This window comes from Octodon degus, unplaced genomic scaffold (genome assembly GCF_000260255.1).
Source record: "Octodon degus isolate 3935 unplaced genomic scaffold, OctDeg1.0 scaffold00042, whole genome shotgun sequence".
Taxonomy (NCBI): domain Eukaryota; kingdom Metazoa; phylum Chordata; class Mammalia; order Rodentia; family Octodontidae; genus Octodon; species Octodon degus.
The window spans coordinates 11,192,009-11,202,651 of NW_004524618.1; positions in this window are offsets into that span (position 1 = coordinate 11,192,009).

Genomic DNA, 10,643 nt, shown 5'->3' on the forward strand with positions numbered 1-10,643 from the left:
TAAAATTCCCTTGGTGGAAGTGTCCATCAAAAGCAGCAAGGGAAGGTAGCTCAGTGGTAGAACGTTTGTCTTGAATTCAGCATGAACTAGGCCCTGGATGCAGGCACCAGCATAGCTCCCACCTCCAAATAAAATAGTTCTCTAAAATTGAGAGAATTTATCAGTTGGCCTGACTTGTAAGAAATGTTAGAAAGTTGCTAAGAATGTTAGAAACTTAAATCTACCTAAAGAATAGGAACAATGAAAAGTAAACTCACAGTCATGCTAGAAGAGTTGAATATTTTTACCATGAAGACTAAATGTTTACCCCAATTTAATGTTACATAATGTATGTATAGGTTTACAAAGCATGAGATGCTCACCATAAATATGCACAATTTTTGTTTTGTGTCATTTGAAATTAACCATTTTTATAACAGCTTGCTAAAAGCAGTAGCCGCAGTGTGCTCAGCGATTAGTGGACAGATAAGTGAAAGGAAAGGGAGAGGAATGAGGAATTGAAAGTACTCTATTGTGAAGAACTTGGGGTTCACACGGAGTTGTACATGTCATTTAAAAGGGAATTGGGCTGGCCAAATAGCTCAGTGGATTAAAGTCCCTGCAAGCAGGTGCAGTGGCTGGAGGGGTTTGATTCCCGGGCCTGCCATGCCAGTCCCGCCTCCGGGGCACACTGAAACAGCAATTGAGACTGGGGGTGGTGGTTCACACCTGTGATCCCAGCTCTTGAGAGGCTGTAAACAGGCAGTCCGATCTAGTAGTGAGACCCTGAACACCCTGTAGACCCTTCCCTAAAATACAAAAAAAAAAAAAAAAAAAAAAAAAAGGAATTGGGGTAGATAAGTATATATTGCAAATGCTAGAGCAACCACTAACAAAAGGGGGGGGGCTTAGACCAAGAAATGATGCATAAAATGCTCAATTCAAATGAAGTGAAGGAAGTATGGAAGACATAAATAAAAATAATTGTACTAGGTGCTAATATAACAGTATCAACAATCTCAGGGTGAATATCGTTAATATGCAATTAAAAACCCAGGATTATTAGAATAGATCAAAAACAAGACTGGGCTATATGTTGCCTACGAATCACTTTATGAAATAGCAAAGGAATGGAAAACATTTCATGGTAACACTAATCAAAGTTATTAGCATTAGTAATTGCAGGCAAAGCAGACTTTATAAGGGATGAAAACAACAAGAAAATTTATAAGGGATGAAAACATCGGTTCTTCACAAGGGCCTGAGTTCAATCCCTGGTTCCACAAAATAAAAAGTCAATTTTTGCCACCTATAGTAAGTAAGTACCTACAGACTATGGAAATATGTAAGGCAAAAATATTACAGAGAGAAATGGATTGATTCAATATCATAATTGGAGACTATTAACGTAAATGGGCATATCCAGAAGGGGAAATCAGGACAGAATTGAACACAGTACGATGAGGCACCTAGACGTAGCTGACAGACATGGAGTACTTCGCCAGTAGCAGAATATACGTTCTCAAGTTCATTGAGCATTCAGCACCACTCCATTCTGGGTCAAGAATAACATCAAATGTAAAAGAACACAAATTATAAAACTATGCTGTCAAACCATGATGAAATTAAACTAGAAACAACAGGTAGCTAGAAAATTCTATATTGGAGGTTAAATTACACACTTCTAAATAAGAAATGGGTTATTTTTGACCACTGTATTTTGAATTTAAGAAATAAATGCAAATGAAAGGTTTGGTATAGTTTTTTTTTTTTTTTTTCCTTAGTTTGGTATAGTTAAATACTACCTACATGGAAATTTATAGCATTTTTTTTCTTGTTTGTTTTTAGGGAAGGGTCTACAGAGTGTCCAGGGTCTCACTACTAGATGGGACTTGTAGTGATTCTCCTGTTTCTAGCTTCCCAAGAACTGGGATTACAGGCATGCACCACCATGCCCAGTCTCAATTGCCATCTCAGTGTGCCCCGGGGCAGGGCTGTTGTGGCAGGCCCAGGGATCAAACCCTTGGCCCCGGAGCCTGCTGGCAGGTGCTTTAAAGCATTGTGTTTCATGAAAAATAAAAAGAAAGCTGTTAAAATAGCAAAAGGGCAAATGTAATCCAAACTAAAGTAGAATTAATAAAAATTAGAGTAGAAAACATTAAAAATAGGAAGTCAATAGAAAAAAAATCAAAATTACAAACTGGTTGTTCAAAAAGATTAATAAAACTAATAAGCCTTTAGCCAGATTGAAAGAGAGAACATAATATAATTGGAATGAAAGGACATCACTATATTATTATCCATGTTCTGTGGGCATTCATGTTCCCAGGTTATTAAAAGGATAATAACTGAAAAGCTATGCCCATAAATTTGATAGCCTACATGAAAATGGACCAATTCCTTGAAAGATATAAAATAACATTATGCAAAACTCATAATAAATGGGGCTATGTTAGAAAAATTGAATACATAATACAATTCACTGATGAGTTGTATCAAACATAAAAGGAAAAATTATTTGATGCAGTCATTTCTCTACAGTCTTTCAGAAGACAAAAGTAGAGGAAAAATTTCCTTCTTTCCTTCTAAGAACTACCCAAAGACCTTGAAAGAAATTTATGCACACATCTGTCATAAACATTGATGTAAAAGTCCTCAACAAGGAGCCGGGGAGATAGCTCAGTAGAATAAGTGCTTGCCTGGCAAGTGCAAGGGCCTGAGTTCAATCCCCATTTCCACCCACCCAAAAAAAAGTCTTCAACAAAATATTAGGAAATCAAACAAAATAGTGCATAATAGACATTGTACAACTTGACCAAGTAATAATATGCAAAGGTATTTTCAACATTAGAAAATCAGTGTAATCCATTACATCAACTAGTTATGGAAAAATACATAATCATATCAGTAGTGTCATATTAATAGAAGTAGAAAAAGCATTTGTCAAAATCCAATACCTATTCATGATAACAACTCCCAGGAAATTAAAAGTAGAGTAGAACTCCCTTAACTTCTATCATCTGTAAAAATCCTTCAGCTAGCAAGGCAAGGATGTCATCAAAGCAATGATTATAACAAAGTTGCATGATACAAGGTTCATAAACAAAAGTCAGTTTTCTTACCAGTGAAGAACAGTTGGAATTTAAAATGAAAAACTATACTAATAATTACACGTCTCCCTCTAAATGAATGTAAATCTCTAATTGGATATAAATTTAACAAAATAAGACAGCTGTGGTGATTCATTCCTGTAATCCCAACATTCAGAAGGCTGAGGCAGAAAGATCACCATGAGTTTGAGGTCAGCCCAATATATAGTAACCCTGTCTCAAAAAAGCCTCCCAAAATTAACAAATATGCCTAAGTTCTATATGAGGAAAAATGAAGTATCTGGTAGAAGTCAAAAAGCTTAATAAGTGGAGAGATGTTCCATATTCATGGGTAGACAGTATTGTGAAGTTCTTCACAACTTTATCTACAGATGTAACACAGTCCCAATCAAAATCCCAGAAGGATTTTTAGACAATGATGAAATGACACTAGAATCCAAGAGGCAGAAGACCTGGAATAACTAATACAATATTGAAGGGTAAGGAAAAATCAGAGGACTAATACTACTCAATTTAAAGACCATTAAAAAATGATTCATCTGCACAGTATGTTGCTGGAAGGATGAACAAGTACAACTGTGTCACAGTTTGTCATCCCACAAGGGAACCACACAAGTATTGACAACTGATCTTTCAGAAAGATAGAGGACAATTCAATGGAGAAAAGATGGGCCTTTTCAGTTTGAACAACTGGACATCTGTTGTGGTTTGGGGTTTTGCAAGGGGAACAACACAATGCAGGACATATATTTTAGAGTTATTTTCTAACAGTTACCCAAAGAATCTTATACAAAGAGTGCAGGAAATCTGTCCACACACTAAAGACCAAAGACTCCGGCTGAGGGCCTGGATTCCACAATAATGTTCTGAATAGCCCACCACAATGCCTCCCATGAGCCCAACTGGAGGCCTAGAGCCCATGACAAGGTCTCGTGCAGGCCTGTTTCACAGATCTGCACTGGGAAGGCCCAGAGGTCAGTGGTGGAAGCTAGAAAGTCTGCCAGCAGGATGAAGGATCTGTGCTAGGAGGCCGAGGGATCTGCATTGCGGCAGGAAGAGATGCTCAAGGTAAGAGCCAGAGCTCCCCTGGAAAGTATCACAGCCATTCTCAGCACCAGTGAGGTCCTGAGCTCCTCCAGCAATGAGGAAAGCCAGCTTCCTATCTAGAAAGCCAACGTGACAAGCTTCTCCAGGAGACTGAGCAGTGCACCACCTTCCCCTCTGGAGCCAGGAAGTGATGCTCAAGCTGCGGACCAGAGCTCCCTCAAAGTGAATCCTAACCATTCTTAGTGACAACAAAGTCCTTAACTCCTCCTCTAACGAGAACAGCCAAGTTCATCAGGAAAGCCAGCATGACAAGGTCCTCCAGCAGAAGAGCCCAAGAGAACCACTGGCTCCCTGACAGCTTCCCAACAGCCTCCCACTAGCTTCTCTCGTTCTGCCTCTTGCTGCCAGCAGCACCCCTCAGCTGGGCCTGCCACATCCCTGCCTTGCTCATTCAGTTCAGCTGGGTGTAACAAGCTGACTACCAGTTGGTGATCCACCACATTGATGAAAAGAAAGAAGTAGAACTTTAATCAAATTCTTCACAGAAAAGAACTCAAAATGGACCATATATCTAAATATAAAATGACAAACTATATAACAACTAAAAGCAGTTAGGGGAAAATGGATTCCTTAAGATCTGGAAGAGAATTTTTCATTAAAAACTAGAAGCGCAGTACATGAAAGATACAGTAGGTTAGATTTTTTAAAAAAATTTAAACTATTTGCTCTGCAAAAGACTATGAAGTGATGGAAAAGAAAAGCCACACAGGAAATCTTTTTGAAAGGTTTATCTGATTCATTCAAAATGCACAGAAACCTTGTAAATCAAGATAAGGAACTACCTGATTTAAAATGACGCAAAGAGGTAGGTGTCTCAATAGAAGATGTACAGATAATGGTAAATAATCTTTGGAAGAGTGTCTGCATTGGGGAATTGCAAACTAAAACAATGAGATAATGAAATTCTGCAGCACACCCATTAAAATAGTTGAACTGCAAAACATTGGTGACACCAGACGCTTATGAAAATCTGAAGCAACAGAAAGTCTCATTTATTGATGGTGAATACAGAAAACTAAATACATTCTTATAATCTAATGATGCTCTTTAGTATTTATCCAAATGCTCTGAAAGCTTGCTTATTTATTTATTTATTTATTTATTTAACGGTACTGGGAATTGAACTCAGGACCCTGTGCTTGCCAGGCAAGCACTTATTCTACTGAGCAATCTCCCTGGCCCCTCTGGAAGTTCATATCCACAGAAAAACATGCACTTAAATTCTTTAGCAGTTTTGTTCATAATTGCCTACCTCATAACCACCATGTATTTTAATACAAGGTGGATAAAGTGTGGAGCATGCAAGCAGCGGATTACTACTTGGTACTAAAAATAAGCTATACAGTAAAGGGTGACAAAGGACATCAGAACTCCATCTGCATCTTGAGTCCTTGCGATCCATTAATCACGACGCATCACCTGGATTAAGAAATGCCTAGCAGATTGGCAAAGCACTGTTCCGGGTGTCTCTGGGTGACTGCCACATGGCAGCAAATGGCAGTGAAGGCAAGCGCCTCCACAGCTGTGAAGTAAAGAGAGAAGGAAGTGCACTCACTTGAAAGTGCTCCACGTTTCCTGGACAGGGCCATCTTCGCTGCCATTGCCGTTAGGCCAGGATCTCCCCATCTTCTTTATTAAGCCTTCCAACGCGGACATGCTCCGAGGACCCTCCAGCGAGCCTCTGGGTCTTCGACCGTGGCTGGTGTTGCATCCTCGGCCCTTCGTGTACGGTGGCCTCCATTTTGGCAGAGCAGCCTCTGGATTCTTCACAGGGGGCCATGGTGGACTCACTTCTGAGTCTAATAAATTCTCTCACATGTTTATATATTTGTTTTCTATTGATTCTGTCCCTCTAGAAAAAACTAATTCATAGAGTCCTTTAGTATTTTCATGTATGCTAATTGCCTCTGGAGGACTGTTTGGAAATCTTTAAGCAAGGAAATGTATACTGTCAGGCCACAAAAGATGTGAACTTACAATGCCTCTAACTAAATGAAGAAACCAATCTGAGAAGACTGCATACTGCATGATTTCAGCACGATGACATCCTGAAAAAAACTAAATCTGTGGCAATGGATGCAGAGGAGCGAGGGATGGGTGGGGGCGGGGTAGAGGATCTGTAGGGTGGTGGCACTTTCCTGTACAGTAATGCGATGGTGCCCTTGTCTTTTGTCAAAGTCCAGAAAGTGCACGCCACCGGGTGAACACTGAACTATTGCCTTTGAATTTTAATGACGCCTTCATGTTGGTTCATCGGTTGGAATAAATGCATCATTTTGGTACAGGATGTGGATGGCCAGGAAGGCTGCGGGTGTGTGAGGGAAGGAGTACATGGGAAAGCTCTGTACTTTCTGCTTAATTGTGCTGCGAACCTAAAATTGTTCTTAAAAATAGTTTATTAAAAAAGGAACAAATGTCACAATAGGGTGATCTAATCTATAAGCCTTGCTGAAAAAGAGCTATTTGAGTCAAGTTTTGCAGATGAAATTTACCTATATCTAGGAGAAGGGCATTATAATTAGAACAGCTGATACTTCAGAAACGATGAGGCTTGTGTGGCTGGAGCTGAGGAAACAAGCTAGGAAAGAGTAGATGTGAGGTGGGTAAGCGGGAAGAGCACACTATAAGGCCTTATGAGTAATCTTTTTAAATATTCTTTTTTATTTTTTATTTATGTATGTGGTACAGGGTCTCACTATGCAGTTTGGACTAGTAGTGATCCTCCTGTTTTTAGCCTCCTCAGCGCTGGGATTAGAGGCATGCACTACCACTCCCGGTCTTGGTGGCATGCCCTGGGGCAGGGCCAGTGAGGCATGTGGTGCTGGGCATTGAACCCTGGTCTCTGCACTTACCTAAGCAGGTGCTTAGTCCACTGAGCTATCTCGCTAGCCCTCTTGCAAGTAATTTTAAGGAGTTCAATTTTTTTTTTTTCTTGTGGACCTGAGAACACATGCTAGGAAAGCACTTTACCACTGAGCTGCAACTCCAGCCCAGGACTTGAACAAACACATAGGGAAGAATGGCTCTATCAGTGCCTTCTACAAACCTGTTAGGGCTTGTATATAGATGGCCCTCAAAGCCTCATGGGATCATAGAGGCTTTTTAGAGATGGCTGGATCATGGGTGTGTGACTGTGGATTAAGGGTGTACTACTTGGATTAAGGGTATGTGGTATTAAATTAGTCCATTGATTGGAATTAGCATAGTTCTCCATGGGGATAATGGCACTAACCAAAAGGTGTATAGCCTGGGTGGAATATAAAGAGAGAAAGAGGGAAGGCAGGCTTGATGCTGCTGCTTGCTGCTGCTGCTTGCTGCTTCCATGTCTCTTGCGTGCTTGCCATAGACTATTTCTCCTCTGCAAGGCCAGTCTGTTTTGGAGCCAGTCAACTATGGACTGAAGCCTCTACAAACTATGAGCAGAAATACACCTTTCCTCTTTTTAACTTTGGGTGTTGTGTATTTTGTCCCAGGAATGATAAAAGTAACTAAGACAGTGCTCTTTCTGCTCAAGTGTGCTGTTAACTTGATGAGTTAATATTTAAAATATATAAGGAACACAAGAAGCCAGAGAGCTCAGTAGCTAAATAAAATAAACTGGCTAATTAATGGAGAAAGGACTTGAATATAAATTTTCCCAAAGAATACATGCAAATGGCAAGAAGGCATAGAAAATGTGCTTAACAATGTTGACCATCAGAAAAATGCAGGTGATAACTACAATGAGGTATTACCTCAAATGGTGGATTAACTAACAGTTTATACCACTCGCTGAACTGAGTCAGCATAGTGCTGATGGACTCTTTGGGTCTCCAGAGTGTGGACAGACCTACACTCTTTTACATTTGACTCTTTGGGAGAATGTTAGAAAACAATCCTATAACCTATGTGTCCTGTATTAAATCTCTTCCCTTGTAATCCCTGACAATAACACTTTACATTTTCTATTATGGTTATTCTCAAAAAGTTGACAGGTAACAAGTATTGGCGTAGAGGAAAGGCAACTCTTACCATGGGTGGAAGTGTAAATCGGTATAGCTATAAGGAAAACAGAATGGAGATTCTTCAGAAATTGAGAATAGCGATACTGTGTGACCAAATGAGTTCGATCCCTGGTAACACACACACACACACACACACACACACACACACACACACACACACAAAGAAGTATGTGCATTTCCATATGCACTGCAACATTATTTATTATCCTATGGAAACAACCTAAGTGTCCATTAGTGGATAAAGAAAATACAATAAGCAAACAAACTTAATAGTCCTTATTTTAGTAATTTTTTCCCTGTTAGTACCTGTTTGCAGTATTTAATTTTTGCATTCACTTGTTGAGTAGATACACATACTTAACATATCTTAATTCTTATACTCTTTCCCTACATGACTCAGTTCTTTCTATATCCCACTTCATCCTTCATCTCTTGATCCCTTTTCCATTTGCAAAAGATCTACCTCTATTTCTTTTTATCTGTGTTTTATTTTGCATATTATTTGTATTTTGGATTTATCATAGGAGAGAAACCATATGATATTTAAGCTTATATGTCTGCTTTATTTCTCTTGACATTGTATTCAAGGCTTTTATATCTTAGTAATGTTCCTTCTGTATAAATACCACAATTTCTTTATCCACCTGTCTGTTAATAGACAGATAGGCTTCTTCCAACATTAGCTATTAGAAATTGTACTGCTATAAGCATCAGTATTCCCTGTATTACTGAAATATGATGTCTTTAACTCATTTGGAGAGATACCTAGAAAGGGAATAGCTGGGTTAAATGAAATTTCTACTTACACTCTTTTGAGGACTCTCCATACTGATTTCCATAATAGTTTACATTCCCACCAGCAATGTAGGAGCCTTTCTTTCCCCTGCAGCCTTGCCAGCATTTGTTATCATTTGATTTCTTCATTACTGCCATTCTTTCTGGCGCCATATGGCACTGTTTTAATTTCTCTACTGCCACTGATGTTGAATATTTTTTCATGTACTTATTGGTCATTTATATTTCTTCTTTTGAGACGTGTCTGTACATTTCGTTGCCTATTTTTAATTGGGTCATTCATTTTTTTCTATATCTAAATCTTTAACTAGATTAGTGGTGGGCAACTGTGGCCTATGTGTTGCAGGGGGCACTGGAGCCAAGTTGCCCAGCAGCAGAGTATTGGACAACAGGTGATTTTTCTAAATCGAAACCTCAGTATTTAGGCTTGATTGAAGCACTGGCATTGTGTGATCCCTGTGGCTTGGGGGTTGCACTGTAGGCTCTCAGTCTCTATGACCTTTGTCATCAGTGATCTAGATATTAATCCTCTGTCCAAGGTGTAGCTGGCAAAACTTTCTCCTATTCAGTGGGTTGTCCCTTTTCTGTTTGTGCTTTCCTTTGTGGTTCAGTTTTTAAATTTGATATAGCCTTCATTGTTAACTCTTGTGGTTATTTCTTGTGCAATTGTGGTTCTGTTCAGAAAGTCCTCGCCTATGGCTAAGACTTCATGGTTTTACCTACTTTATTTTCCAGGAAGTTAAACTTTTGTTTTAATATTTAGATATTTGATCCATTTTTTATTTTATTCTAGTAAATGGGGAGATATGTGTCTAGCTCTGCATGTGAGCAGCCAGGTGGTTTGTGTGTGTGTGTGTGTGTGTGTGTGTGTGTGTGTGTGTAAACGGGGATTGAACTCAGACACTTGCACTTGCCAGGCAGGCACTTATTCTAGAGCCATCTCCCTGGCCCCATAGCAGGCAGTTTTCTCAGCACCATTTGGTGAAAGCTAGTGTTCTTCCAGCATGCCTTTTCGACCCCTTCCTCAAAGATCAGAGAGCTGAATGTGCCTGGAGTTGTCTCTGCATCCTCTGTGCTGTCCCTTTGATCCACACGTCTCACTTTCCCCAGTATCATGCTATCTAAAGCACTGTAGTTTTGTAATATATCTTGGAGTATGGGATTTGATGCCTGCTGGTTTAGTCTTGTTGCCTAGAACTGCTATTTTGGGTCTCGTCTTGTTTCATATGAATTTTAAGATTGTTTTCTCTGGCTCTGTGAGGAGTGGTTTTTGATATTTTGATGAGGATTGCATTAACTCTATCAGTTTTGGAAGTATGGCCATTGTAACAATATGAATTCCTACTATCAAGAAGCATAGGATATCTTTCCATTTTCTGATAATCTCTTCTGTTTATTTCTTTTTTCAGAGTTCTGCAGTTTTCCTTATAGAGGTCTTTCATTCCCTTGGATAGTTAATTCCTAAGTATTTAATTTTTCTTTTTCTTAAAGATTTATTTATTTATTTTTATTTGGTACAGGGTCTCACTACACAGTTTGAACTCATAGTGATCCTCCTGTCTCAGCCTCCCCAGCACTGGGATTACAGGCATGCACCACCATGTCTGGTTTTGGTGACAGGCACAGCATGTCCAGAGTTCTGGGGCTG